At 40.7% G+C, this 15,137-nt stretch overlaps 1 protein-coding gene across 1 annotated transcript in view; it reads right to left on the reverse strand.

Annotated features, from left to right (window-relative positions):
- Positions 1–15,137, reverse strand: part of LOC306854501 (1,4-alpha-glucan-branching enzyme-like) — a 183,014-nt gene that overhangs the window by 44,595 nt on the left and 123,282 nt on the right. The window lies entirely within an intron of this gene.

Below are 15,137 nucleotides of genomic sequence, written 5' to 3' on the forward strand. Positions count from 1 at the left end.
TCGCATCAAGTTCAAGACATTGATGCTTGCATATAGAACAGCCACAGGCTCAGCACCCGCCTACTTCCACTCACTATTACTAATCTACATCCCCTCCAGAAGTCTGAGATCCGCTAGTGAGCAACGCCTTGTGGTACCATCACAGAGAGGCTCAAAATCACTTTCCAGAACTTTCTCGTTCACCATTCCTGGCTGGTGGAATGATCTTCCCACCCCTATCCGGAACGCCGGATCCCTGACAATTTTCAAGCAACAGCTGAAAACTAATTTATTTTAACGCTACCTGACTTCATCCTAAATTAAAGAGAAAAACAAAACAAAACAAAAAAAACCCATTGTCTTTCTCTTTATTTATTCATTCCCTTTCTAGCTTGTACTTGTTTGAACAATAAAGTAAAGTCGTAAAGTCGTGTCGTATTGTCAAGTATGGTGACCCATACTCGAAATTGGTGCTCTGCGTTTAACCCATCCAAGTGCACACACACAGCAGTGAGTAGTGAACAAATGCACACACACACACACACACACCGTGAACACACACCCGGAGCAGTGGGCAGCCATGCTGCAGCGCCCGGGGAGCAATTGGGGGTTCGGTGCCTTGCTCAAGGGCACCTCAGTCGTGGTATTGAGGGTGGAGAGAGCGCTGTACATTCACTCCCCCCACCTACAATCCCTGCCGGCCGGGGACTCGCAACCTTTCGATTACGAGTCCGACTCTCTAACCATTAGGCCACGACTTCCCCCAACAATGCCTGAAACTTGGTATTACAAGCACTTCCTGTGTCGGTTCTTTAAGAAGAATCGCTTTCCGTGTTCCCCAATTGTAAGTCTCTTTGGAAAAAAGTATCTGAAAAATTACTAAATGTAAAAATATTAATTTGCCAAAAAAAAAAAAAAAATCCTTTTTGGATTTTTGAGTTGAAATCATTATCTCCAACAGGATTAAATGAAGAGATGGATCTTGCATGTTTTTTGTAAAGGGAAATTGTTGGCATGACAATTATCCCTCATTGATTAACATCAGCTGTCAATAATTTACAATTGTGCCTATATAAGTGTGGTGTTGCTTTTGTGCCTCATGAGCACTGAAGAAAGCATGGGCTGAAACGTCTGCTCTCTGGTCGGTTTTTAACACACTTTGCACTTTTGTCACTTTTTCACTTTTGCATATGAAAAATAAAAAACATCTTTTTTGGTCTGTTCGAATTTTTCAGTGTGCGGACAAATTCAGCTACATAGGTTTGGGTATCGTTTGGGTTTTTTTCAATACCGGTGCCAAATCAATACTTTTAAAACGGTACCGGTGCCTAAACCAATAATTTACCAATAATAAAAATTACCATTAATTGCTAATCATTTACTAATAATTGGATTGGCCACTAGTACTAAATACATGATGTCTTTTTCATTTATACTGGACGCCAGAGGGCGCCCTCGCACAGAAGTAGCGGAACTCATGAAGCTCCAGGGATATGGACAAAGGCATTGCTGTACCTGAGTAAACAGAAGATATTAACACTCGACTACGACAATGTATAGTCTATCTGTGTAATTCAAGCCATCTCTGGTATTTTCATAATAATTAAGTATATTTATAATCCATTGCTAATCGATCGCCTATGGAGTGATAGTAGCTTAGATAGTTAATGGAAAGCTACCTGCTATCGTCAGAGCAAGTGTAATTAACTGCATTCACACGCTCCTCGGATGCTCTCATTTCCCGAACTGTGCTTTTAAGTCAGAATGTGAAAACAGCACACTCGCGTTACTACAAAGATTCGTTGGACTTGTATTATTAGAGCTTTCTGAATTGAGTTCACGTGCATTTTCTCAGTCTGGGAAATTATTTTTCACGTGCGGTGCCGGTGATGATGCTTGTTACGCTCGTTTCGGAGAAACAAAGGACAAATATTTCAATCGATCGCTCAGGCATGGTCCCGAAATGAGGCACAGAAATCTGCGTTCTGATTCGGTTCTAGTAGCTACATACCGGTTACAAAGGTACCGGTGCCATATTGGTACCGGGTTTCGGTACCCAACCCTATTCACGAAAATTCCAAATAAGGTAATAACATACCATTTCATTCCAGGGACAAATCCTAGGGTTGTAAATGGACATGCAAAACCGTTTCTGGAGATTGTTTGCCCTTACCTAAGCCACATGCCTTCTATGTAGATATCAGAGGACAATTTAAAATATTGTATCGATGCATTCTATGGCACGTTTAAATGTCTGTCTTTATCTGTGCCAATGTCTTCATTTGCTTTTAAAATGTGCTGCAAGCAACAGCTACGTTGCTTTAGATGCGTTAGTCCATCCTCATATTTTACTTTAAATGCAAATATTTGGTATATTTAATATATTTAAGAACACATATCCCCTATTAGTCATTTGTAAAGTACAAGGATCGAAGGAACAAATACATTCTGTTCCAGCAGCCATTCGTCATTCTGTGTAACTGTAACATGAGTCTTGCATTTTGAAGGAATTTACTGTAAATGGTCTAGATCTGAGGGGTTACATTTTCATCGACATGGCTGGCACAAAAGCAGATCCTTTGAAGTAGATGTATAAGTGAGGAGGTGAGGCAATGCTCTTCATTGTCATGATATACTGGCGCCAACCTGCTACGCAGGAGATAATGTGTGTTATGGACGGCTGGAAATATATACCTTAGTGCACACACAAACAGCTTTAGTGTTTTAATAGAGATTCCCATCATGCCTGGTTTCATTTCATAGCTAACGTATGCTTCTGAATAAGGTGATCTCAATGGAGGGACATGAGTGTCCTAAAAAAGATTATGAATCACGGGGTTGGAAGTTTGCGTATTCTATGAAAATGGTTGGGAATGGTCTACATAACTACATTTTTTATGAAACGGTAATGCTTTAGCTTTGTTTTAAGCAATATAATTTAAAGATATTTAAATAAGAAAATATTTACCAAAGAGCATCCAGGAATAGAATTATTTCATAATTTCTCATTTATTTTAACAAACTATTCCTTGATAAGGATCTGAAAAAAGGCCATCTAAAGAAAGAAAGTTTGTTGCTATATATTAACTATAATTAATTAATTAATATTTGTAGCAACAATGTATTTTATGTGCCATCGTGGAAAATGTTATCAGACAGAATTATTTTATTTACCCTAAACCCTTAAAAATCAAGCCAAACATCAATATATAATCAATAACTATTTTCTTGAAAACATTGTGCACTTTTAGTGGTAGTACAGCATAATTAAAATTTGCAGAGGGCTGTGTTTATTGTTTTTAATTTTAGCATTGAATTTAAACTAGGGGAATATGTACTTAAATTATATATATATGCATAAAAAATTAAATATGTACAATCCATTTAAAAGTTTGTTTTTTAAATATTGTTTTATTCATTAAGGATGCATTAAATTGATCAAAAGTGACAGTAAATAGATAGAGCAAATAGCAAATCAGCATATTAAAAATATTTCTGAAGGATCATGTGACACTCAAGACCGGAGTAATGCAACTGAAAATTCAGCTCTGCATCACAAGGATATATTACATTTTAAAATATATTAAAATAGAAAACTTCTCATTTACAATATCATAATACTGACTAGGACAGAGTTTATGCAAATATTTAGTTATTTAAAATGCCTTGAGTTAAAACTCAATATAGCAAATTATTAGTCACACACAACTCCTGATTTTGGGGGATTTCACAAGATGCAGAGGCAACTTGTTGCCACAAGGGCACGGACCCCGCTGGCCCTCTCCAACGGCCCTCAACATTTCAAGGACCTTCAGGATGTTTGCATGGTTTTATTGTATTCTGTGTTCTATTAAGTTAGCCAGTGTTTTGACTTCCATAGTTACTCATTCATGACTAAGCACTGATTTGCTCAGGGCTCAAATGTAGAAACTTATCTGACAGCCCTTTGGAAACCCATGATGCCATACTGAGGATTTGGATGAATTTTACAAAGAAAAAAAAAAAAAAAAAACCTCATATGACAGAAAGAGTTTTGAGTTATGAAGAACTATGATAAACACAAGTACTTGTAGGCGTTCATCCTGAAAGGAGAAGTTCACCCAAAATGTAAATTTGCTGAAAATGCGCTCACTCTCAGGCCATCCAAGATGTAGATGAGTTTGTTTCTTCTTTGGAAATGATTTGGAGAAATGTATCATTATATCACTTGCTCACCAATGGATCCTCAGAAGTGAATGGGTGCCGTCAGAATGAGAGTTCAAACATCTGATAAAAACATCACAATAGTCCTCAAGTAATCAACACGACTCCAGTCCATCAATTAATGTCATATAATAATAGTCCATAATCCATAATAACGCTTCCTCTAGTGAAAAAAAGTAATCAAAATCCACAATATATTTGTTTAGAACTGTTTTAGACTGTTTGATCTGTGCATATTTCTCTCCTGATTCAGAAGAGGTTGACTTTTTCACTGGAGTAAGTGATATTATGGACTTGCATTTTAGCTGCAAAGTTTTTAAGTTCAAAATGTCTTGATTGATTTATTTCTTATAAACAAGAAGCTTTTCACTTCACGAGACATTAAATGATGGACTGGAGTGGTGTGGATTACTGTGTTGTTTTTAATCAGCTGTTTGGACTCTCATTCTGAAGGCACCCATTCACTGCAGAGGATCTATTGGTGAGCAAGTGATGGAATGCTAAATTTCTCTGAATCTGTTTTGATGAAAAAAACAAATTCATCTACATCAAGGTTCCTCAAATCTTTCCCTGGAGGGCCAATCTGCTGCAGAGTTTAGCTCCAACCCTGATCAAACTCACCTACCTGTGATTTTCTAATGATCTTGAAGACTCGGATTAGCAGCTCAGGTGTGTTTGATTAGGGTTAGAACTAAACTCTGCAGGAGTGGGCCAGATTTGAGCATGCCTGATCTACATCATGGATGATCTAAGGAGTTAGTAAACTTTCAGCAAATTTTCATTTTGGGGTGAACCACTCCTTGAAATTAATACTTTATGGGAAGCATCCTTATTTTCAAGTCAAGTAAATTGGGTCAATTCTGATTTCACATCGACTCTAAAGCACAAAAACTGATGTAAACAAAACTATTTCTGAAAATCTGTGAAACTAGAGCACTTGAGAGATGCTCGTGTCTAGACATATTGTATATGTCCTGCTGTGTGCAGTACTGGACAGACTGTAAATAATATATGACTGGCCCTCAGCACAGAAAAACAGGAAGAGAGAAACAGAGAAATAGACACAGGAGCAGAGATGAGTTACAGAACAGCGGTCCTGTTTGCAGCAAAGCGGGCGTTCTGTATGATTGTAGCTGCACGTAAACAGCGCTCGGCTAAAATCACAGCTTTAGTCTTTAGAAGCCTGCTGAGAAACGGTTTCAAATTAGGGGGCGGCCCATGCAACCGGCTTTTCAACTGAAGTCCCCTGCAGGGATGGAGGATATATTGAAAACTGATGATATAGTGCTTGTGATTTCTGCTGGAGATATCAAATGTGATGGAGCTAATAAAGCCAAGTAGTGAATGCAGCAATGGTTTTAATTACACTTTCCAAAGATTATCTTATTAGACTAGCTTTGTGATGGTACCTCGTCTCGCATGCAACTTGAGGGTCTGGGAGCCTTAAACGTCAAGATTTTCTTTGGAAATACCACATAAATGTGCTTATACCTGACATAGGTATTGTGAGAAAACACACTCCAGCAATGAAGAACTTGAAGGTTGGCCTACACTGTTAGAATTTAGCAGCACAGTACTGTAAAAACCTACAGTACAATACCACATTTATACATTACAGTAAAATACTGTAATCTATATTGCATTCTGGGTCATTTTGATTTGGCGGAAATATTTTACAGTATATTTTAGTGTTGCTGTAAACTTGCTGTAGCCTGACTGTAATACACGTGGCAATAATACATTTACATTTACGCATTTAGCAGACGCTTTTATCCAAAGCGACTTACATTGCATTCAAGTTACAGTTTTTACATTTTATCAGCTCTTAATACAGGACTGCTTTAAATAGCCCGCCACCTGATGTCACATCACAGACAACACAGCTGCTGCTGACCGGAGAGAGACACGTTCGGTAAGTTAATTTGATTATAATGTTTTTATTACATTGTGTACATGGGTTTTAGTGTGGAATGAAACCGCAAGTTTAGCCGCGAAGGTTATAATCTCCTCCCTCAATGCTGTAGTCGAAACTCCTTGAATTACACGCTCTTTCACCTGCTGCTCTCCCGACATTTTCACATCTAACGTTAGTGAATTAGCTTATGGTTTATTTCGACCAAAATTAGAGTCGATGCTTGTTGGAACTGTGGAAAGACAAACCGAGACCGTTTTGGTGAGTTTTATTTTGTTTCTGTCGAGTTTGAAAGAAGCTTGCTTTACTGTGGTATGCGAGGTAAATGACCGTGTTTGTCAATGCAGTCTGCTGGGTTTGAGAAGATCGATAAACAGTAGTTTGAGTTTAAACAAAAGGGGACAGATATTATGATAAAACTATTTTCTATCTCTCTAAGGATCCCTTTTATAATGTTGTCCGATTCGATTTGCAATTCGCAATTTTATAAATTCAACTATTATTTTCTCTTGTGGACTATATGTAAACATCTTTCATGTGGAATATCTTATTCAGGTCAGTACTAAGTAAATAACATGTATTTTGTATGATAAGCCCTCTTATTTTGGTCAAATAATTAACATTTTGCAGATTCTGCAAGGTGTATGTAAACTTTTGAATTAAACCGTATTTATTTATATAGGGGGAAGTCGTGGCCTAATGGTTAGAGAGTCGGACTCGTAATCGAAAGGGTGCGAGTTCGAGCCCCCGGCCGGCAGGAATTGTAGGTGGGGGGAGGGAATGTCCAGCGCTCTCTCCACCCTCAATACCACGACTGAGGTGCCCTTGAGCAAGGCACCGAACCCCCAACTGCTCCCCGGGCGCTGCAGCATGGCTGCCCACTGCTCCGGGTGTGTGTTCACGGTGTGTGTGTGTGTGTGTGCATTTGTTCACTACTCACTGCTGTGTGTGTGCACTTGGATGGGTTAAACGCAGAGCACCAATTTCGAGTATGGGTCACCATACTTGACAATACGTCACGACTTTACTTTACTTATTTATGTATTTTTCATCTATGCTACAGAATTTTCATTCACTATTTTCCTCATGCTGTCTGATCATCTTTAATGGTGCTGTGGATAACATAATTTGTCTTTGTGTGTGTTTCACAACTGTGTTTCAGTTTCACCACTTCTGGGAAGAAATGTACTGGCAGACAGCGAGTGAGCAGAAGATCAGGACGGTGGTACAGAGTGATGGTCATCAACCCTGCATGTCAACAGCTTCATTCAGTCCAAAATGATGTTTAAATGGAGGACTTCACAGAGAGGGTCAGTGGCCTGTTTGCCACCACCTGCATGCCCTGCATTTAGGGGTGATGGTTATGAGAAACTTGTTGTTTTTGCCAATTTTTAGATAGTTTTAAGATAAATCAAGTTCCCTCTTAGGACATTGATTCCAAATCCAGCCCTTAAGATGCATGTGTTTGTTTCATTTATATTCTTGCACACTTAAAATGCTTTCATGGCTGTAAATTGTTGATGCACCATACTAAAATGTTTTGAAATGTTTTAATAAAAATACTTTTGTAAATATGTTTGGATTGTCTTTTGATTTGTAATGTTATTCTGAATTATAGTAGTATCACAATTTTACTAACTATATGTATGTACTATTTCAACTACACAATACACAATAATAATAGCAAATTACAGAAGAAACAAAATTACAAAGTACTGTAAAAATACAGTACAACACTGTTTGTAGTTATACAGTAGATTGTTCTACATACTGTAAAGTTGCATTACAGTACATTGCTGTAAAACAAAATACAGTAACTTGCTGGCAACCTTGTAAAAACACTGGAAATTTTTAACAGTGTACACTTTTTTTTTTTTTTTTTTTTTGCCAATCTCTTCCTGTCAATAATTTCATCATTAGTAGTTAGCTGACATTTCTAGCTTGACATCTGTTACAGCACATTTTAATAGTTTTTATAGTGTCTCATTTAGATTCAAGCTGATTCATGATATTTTTATGAATCAAAGTGAATCATTTAATTGAATTGATTAAGTTGAAGTACATGAAAATAAGAAATGTTTCTTGGGCAAAAACTGAAATAAAATATATAGGCCCATCAGTTAACATAATAATAACCCTGACTGTAAAGTTCACCATTTACATTGATTTAAATTGATTCCTTTATTAAACCTATATATTTAATGAATAATATTTTGTTCTATTTTAATACATTTGAACATTTTATTCCTGTGATGTCAAAGCTGAAGTTTCAGCATCATTACTCCAGTCTTCAGCGTCACATGATCCTTCAGAAATCATTCCAAAATGCTGATTTGCCACTCAAGAAACATATATTCTTATTAATATCAAGATTGAAAAAAATTGTGCTGCTTAATAATTTTGCCAAAACACAAACGAGGGCATTCTAGTTTATTGTCCACCCTATTCCACCCCAGTCTCCAAGTACTGCAAAACCTTAAAGGGAATTAAGAATTCAGTTCACGCACACACACGCTCTTCTCGCTGGAGCGATACTTTGTTAGCACTCTGTCAGTTGGGTGTCTGAGTGGGTGCCAAGGTTTTTACTGACGATTATCTATCCTGGGAAAAGACAAGGATGATACACAGCAATTACAAACGCTCAGACACCCAAGACGTGCTCAAAGCTCAACTCATCTTTTCTAAAAGCCTCTCATTAGAGTCGTCGGAGCTCGTTTGCTCTCCAAAACTAAAGGAAATACAGGTTACAGGTGAATATTTTTAAAAAGAACTGAGATCATGGCATCAATATGATGAATTGAATTAAAATCAGAACAAATTTCAGTTATTTTTTCCTATTCCAGTACCAATTATTTTATTGGTAAACTCAGTTTATAAACTGTTTTTATTTTATAACTGCCAACATTTCTAATTTTCGTTTATTTTAACACACACATATATATATATATATATATATATATATATATATATATATATATATATATATATATATATATTATAAAGTTTGATCTGAATGGACTTTAAATTATAAAAAAAATAAAAATAAATAATAAATGAATAAAAGACGAAAAAAATAACAAATAAAAATAAATCAGAGCAAATAAAACATTCTATTCAAAATATTAATAAAGACTATAACAGTATCTGAATGATACTAAAAATAGCACTGGTAACATATCAAATATTTATAATAATATAAAATAATACTTAATATTTATATATAATTAATAATCTACCACATGCTATTTTTTTTTTTTTTTTTTTGTACTAACAATGTGCTGTATATGATGGAGCAATAGTCAAATACAGTTAAATGTTGTACTGACTGTACACCTCCATTACTTATTAAACTGATTTGTCATTTTGATAATTTAAGATCTACAGTATATATGACCAAGCGTGGGGATGTATTATAACAGGTTCAGTTCCTTAAATTTCATTTACATCCTCACATTCAGATCTGCCACATACACGTAAGAATCAATGAGGTTTGTGCACAATTTCTTCTCATGTTTTTCCTTCTCGTGCGGTGTTGAGGCCCAAGACGTTCTCACGTATCATTAAAGCACCAGATTTGGGTGGAATGGGGATTTTTTATTGAACTACAGACTTCAGTCTCTTTCCTCACACAAAGCTATCGTATGACTTCAGAAGATTTGAAATACAGCGCCCAAGTTTTATACGGATTACTGCTATGATACTTTTATGTGACTTGACAGTTATACACATCCTCTCATCCCTCTTTCTTGTGTTCCACAGATTAAAAAAAACTTATATGGCTTTCATAAAGGGTGAGAACATAATGACAGTTTTCTATTAATTTAGCTAAGAATTTAGCATTGATTTTATTTATGCATTTATTTTTTGATTATTTTAAAAGCTGTTTTCTATCTTTTAAATGCTTTATGCATTTGTGCACCACAGAAAGTCCAATCTGATTTGAGCTTTGAAAAAAAAAAAAAAAAACTCTATTCTTTCAAACATGATCACAGTCCTCATCTAAAACAATGTGGCAAGGTTAAAATGAGACAAGGTGAGGCAGGTGTAAAATAGGCTGCGGATCACAGAAGGAAGTGAATCATCTTCAGTGAATCATTTACACAGTCTGCCATCAAATCCCTGCCAATTCCCTTCATTTGCACGATCACCTTGCTGCGGGTCAGACTGACACAAGCACACCTGAGAAGAAGAATGGCAATGGAACTCTATGGGGAAGGACACCAGTATAACTAGACTAAGGCTAAGACTGTTAGAAATCATTTTTGTTAATTAAATAATCACAAATAAATATACTAAATATTAAATAATTAAATATACATAGATTACTAGATGAACATAAAAAAAGAAAAAAAAACTTAATTTTTTTTTTTTTTTAAATGAAGTCAGTCTGCAGATATGAGTTCACAGATGTCATACAAAAATCACGAACTACGATGGGAACAAACCCAGATTTTATAGCTTCAGACTATGATTACGTACGTAATGTGTGTATATACATATACATATCCCATCGACAGGCGTTTGGAATGAGGAACCCAACCACCACCCTGGAACTCGTGGAGGCCATAGAGGTGGCGGATGCAGCCCAACGTCAGGAGCGAGCGCCGCCGTTTCCCCGAAGGGTGGTTCAGGAGCGACGCGCGCCGGAGGGCACCCAGCGACCTATGAGCAGGCCGGCTGTTTCCCCGCCGCGGGACGAGCCCATGCCAATAGAGGTAGAGCCCTGCACGGGCCTCAAATTTAGGCCCTAGCCCGGCCCTGGCCCGAGACGCTCAGGCCCTAGCCCGGCCCACGTCCGACAGCTTATCAGAATTACCGGCCCGAGTCCGACCCTAGCCCGTCTTTTCTCCCCCCTTCTCCTAAAACAGTTTATACTACTGTTTCGGCTATTAAAATAGTTCAGTTTTGTGTGTAATGGCAAAATTATTATATTTAGTTTCGTTTTTTTATTAAGTTAATTTAGAAAAACCTTTGGAGCATTTTTGTTCGTTAAATAGCCTATAAGTTTTTGTTTTTTAAAGTAACGACCAAGCGGCCAGCTGCATGAGCTGATCATAGCCTATATGTTTGATAAATTTAGCCTTCTCATTTACATTTTTATGCATTTAGCAGACGCTTTTATCCAAAGCGACTTACATTGCATTCAAGTTAGTTTTTACATTTTATCAGCTCTTGCTTTCCCTGGGAATCGAACCCATGACCTTGGCGTTGCTAGCGCCATGCTCTACTATTTGAGCTACAGAAAAGTAGACTCTCATATCATCACGACTTGCCTAAAATAAAATCTATAGATATACTAAAACAGTTCAAGTATATAACAATGTTTAAACGTTAAACCTGCGCTATAATAATAATAATGTGCGCTAACCTATATCTAAGTTTGTGCGGAGAGTGGAAGCTAAAGCGCCTCTGCAGGACATGGAGGCACCAGCTTTGGATTTTTTTCAGTGGAAACAAATTAAAATAGCCTACGCCGTAATTTTTTTTTTTTTTTTTTGATAAAGGTAAGAGTAATACATCATTCGGACCTGTAAAGGGTCTACTTGTATTTGTGTGCACTCACAATACCAACAAAAGGTAGTTCTTTTATAAAACAAAGAAAACAAACATGATGCGCTTTCTGCCGTCTTGAACAGGAGCGCTTCACAAAAATGAACCGAAGCTGGCAGGCTCTAAACAGAGGCTCCCGCGCTTCCCACACGGACATGGCTGGCAGGCTGCATTGTACACCGCGACCTACCGGCTGGGGCTCCAGAAGTGGAGGTGAAGGTGAATGGAAAGCCGTTCCGGGCCCTCCTGGATTCAGACAGTGGGGTCACTCTGGTGCAGTCTCACATTCTCACTCCACGTATGGAGTGTAAAACCTTCCTCCCTATCACATGTGTCCACGGGGACACCTGACAAGTGCCCGCCAGCGGAGTGACCATTTCGGGTGAATTTGTTGCGGGTGAAACAGTTGAGGACCACCGTCTATCATCCCCAGACCGACGGACTGGTTGAACGCTTCAACCAGACCCTGAAGCAGATGTTGAGATGGGTGGTCGCGGAGGACAAGCGCGATTTGGACCTCATGATCCGCTACATCCGCTTCGGGATCAGCGAAGTCCCCCAGGTCTCAACTGGATTCACCCCCTTCGAGCTCCTCTTAGGCCGACAACCCCGCGGCCTCCTGGATGTGGCGAAGGAGGCCTGGGAACAACAGCCGGCAGTCCATCGCTCAGTGATCGAGCACGTCCGACAGATGAGGGAGAGGATCGACCGGGTCATGCCATTAGTCCGGGAACACCTGACCAAAGCGCAGCAGGTTCAACAGCGCCACTACAACCGGGCAGCCCAGCCACGGGAGTTCCAGACAGGAGACCGAGTCATGGTCCTAGTCCCCAACGCGGCCTGCAAGTTCCTGGCCACCTGGAAGAGGCCTTACACGGTGCTGGAGAAAATCGGGCCGGTTACTTACCGTGTACGTCAGCCAGGAAGAAGGAAAGCCGAGCAGCTCTACCACATCAACCTGCTAAAGAAGTGGGTGGGGACTAGAGACCAGCTCGCCACCCTCGCCACCTCTGATCCCGTGGTGGTTGATGTCAACCCCCATCTCTCGGCTGCCCAGAAGGGGGAGCTGCAGCACCTGATTGGTCAGTTCTCTGATGTGTTCTCGTCTCTCCCTGGGCAGACCAGCGTCCTCCAGCATGACATACGGACGCCACCAGGGGTCGTCGTCAGGCAACGGCCCTACCGTGTCCCTGAGGCTTGTCGGCAGGCTATTGAGGAAGAAATACAACAAATGCTGAAGTTAGGGGTGATAGAACCATCCCGCAGCCCGTGGTCCAGCCCAATCGTGATGGTCCCGAAACCGGACGGCACCCTCCGTTTCTGCAAAGACTTCCGCCGCCGCAACGAGGTCTCCGAGTTCGATGGATACCCCATGCCTCGGGTGGACGAGTTGTTGGACCGATTGGGAAGGGCCCGGTATATCTCGACGTTGGACCTCACCAAAGGTTACCGGCAGGTACCCCTCTCTGAGAATGCCAAACCTAAGACTGCTTTTTCCACCTCTAGTGGCCACTGGCAGTACCGGACCCTTCCCTTCGGCCTTCACGGGGCACCTGCCACGTTGCAGCGGATGATGGACATCCTATTGCGGCCCCATCAGCCCTACGCCGCCGCTTACCTGGACGACGTGGTAACCCATTCCGAGGCATGGGAAGACCACCTGGACCGGTTACAGAGGGTGCTCTCACAGCTACGGAAGGCTGGGCTCACCGCCAACCCTCGCAAATGCCACCTTGCGCTCTCTGAGGCGAAGTACCTGGGTTTCCAGATTGGTCGGGGTATCATTCGGCCACAGGAGAAGAAGGTGGAGGCGGTACGTTCCGCCCCGAGGCCCAAAACCAAAACCCAGGTACGAGCCTTTTTAGGGTTGGCGGGATACTATCGCTGCTTCATCCCTAACTTCTCCTCTTTAGCCGCCTCCCTGACAGACCTGACCAGGAAGCGGCAGCCGGAGAAGGTACTGTGGACACCAGCAGCGTAGGAAGCCTTCCAGAAGGTGAAAGGGGCTCTCACATCGGAACCAGTCCTCCGAGCCCCGGACTTTAGCTGCCCCTTCCTGCTGCAAACGGATAGCTCCGACACAGGACTGGGAGCCGTCCTGTCACAGATCTAGGAAGGTGAGGAGCATCCCGTCATTTATATTAGCAGGAAGCTGACCCCGGCCGAAACTACGCTGCGGTGGAAAAGGAGGCCCTGGCCATCAAGTGGGCAGTCCTGGAGCTGCGGTACTACCTCCTGGGCCGGAAGTTCACCCTGGTCACTGACCACGCACCCCTTCAGTGGATGGCCCGCGCCAAAGACACCAATGCCAGAGTGACCCGATGGTTCCTCGCACTCCAGGACTTCCACTTCGTTGTGCGCCATCGGGCTGGTGCCGCGAACGCCAACGCTGACGGCCTCTCTCGGATCTGGGCAGCTTTCACAGGTCTGTCAGTGGTCACTCCCCACCCACCCCCTAAATTCCCCCTACTGCCTAATATTGTCAACAGGACCAGGTCGACGCTTTGGGGGGGGTGACGAGCGTCCCGAAGGGTCATCAGCGTCGCCCTGGCAACAAGTGACGAATACCTGCCCATCCTCATCACAGGCTGATCGGTCACAGCTGCGGCTCATCAGGCGGTGGCTACATAAGCCACGTAAGCCCCACACACAGGGAGACTACTCCATGAGACCAAGCACTAACTCGCCCTCTCATTTCTCCCACAGACAGCAGCGTGTGACCGACCAGCCCCACCGGAACACTTCACGGATTCACTGCACTGGGAAAGGAAGAAGAGAGCACTCACCGCACTAGAGCACCCACAAGGACCCTTTTCCCCGTTGTTGCCCATCACTCCTCCTCAATAAAGCCACCCTTCGGGGCCTTTAACCTGCCTTCCCTGTCGTGTGATTCCTCACCCTGTTACAATATATATTGTGACGAGTCGGCTGCCTCCCCCCTGTCCATCACCCAGGATGCCGGGCCGTCGAGTCCCCCAGAAGCGCCGGGACCATAGGAGATGCAAGGAGACGCCGCAAGAGACGCCGCCGCCACTCGCTCCCGGCCCCGACATAAATGCATGTATATATTTCAGAAAATTATGTTTTGTTTATATATTAAATATATTTATAAATAATATAATTATATGAATGTAAATATATAAATGCAAATACATGTAAATATTTAAAAAATATATACTGTATGTGTATGTATTTATATATACATAATAAATGTGTGTGTGCTGTGTATATGTATAATGTAAACAAAATATATATAATTTGTAGTTTTTTATTAATGTTTTATATTTTTTATATATTATTGTATTATATATATATAAAATAATAGTTCTACTAATAATTACTATTTACACCATTAAAGATTGTAAAAAAATATGGCACAATGTACTGTATTAATATGAAGGAATTTTTTAATTAATTTTATTTTTCACTATCCGATTGGTCCCATTTGATCAGACTGTATAAAATAAAATAGAAATGACTAACTAACTAAATA

The sequence above is a fragment of the Barbus barbus genome, assembly GCF_936440315.1.
Source record: "Barbus barbus genome assembly, chromosome: 34".
Classification (NCBI taxonomy): Eukaryota; Metazoa; Chordata; class Actinopteri; order Cypriniformes; family Cyprinidae; genus Barbus; species Barbus barbus.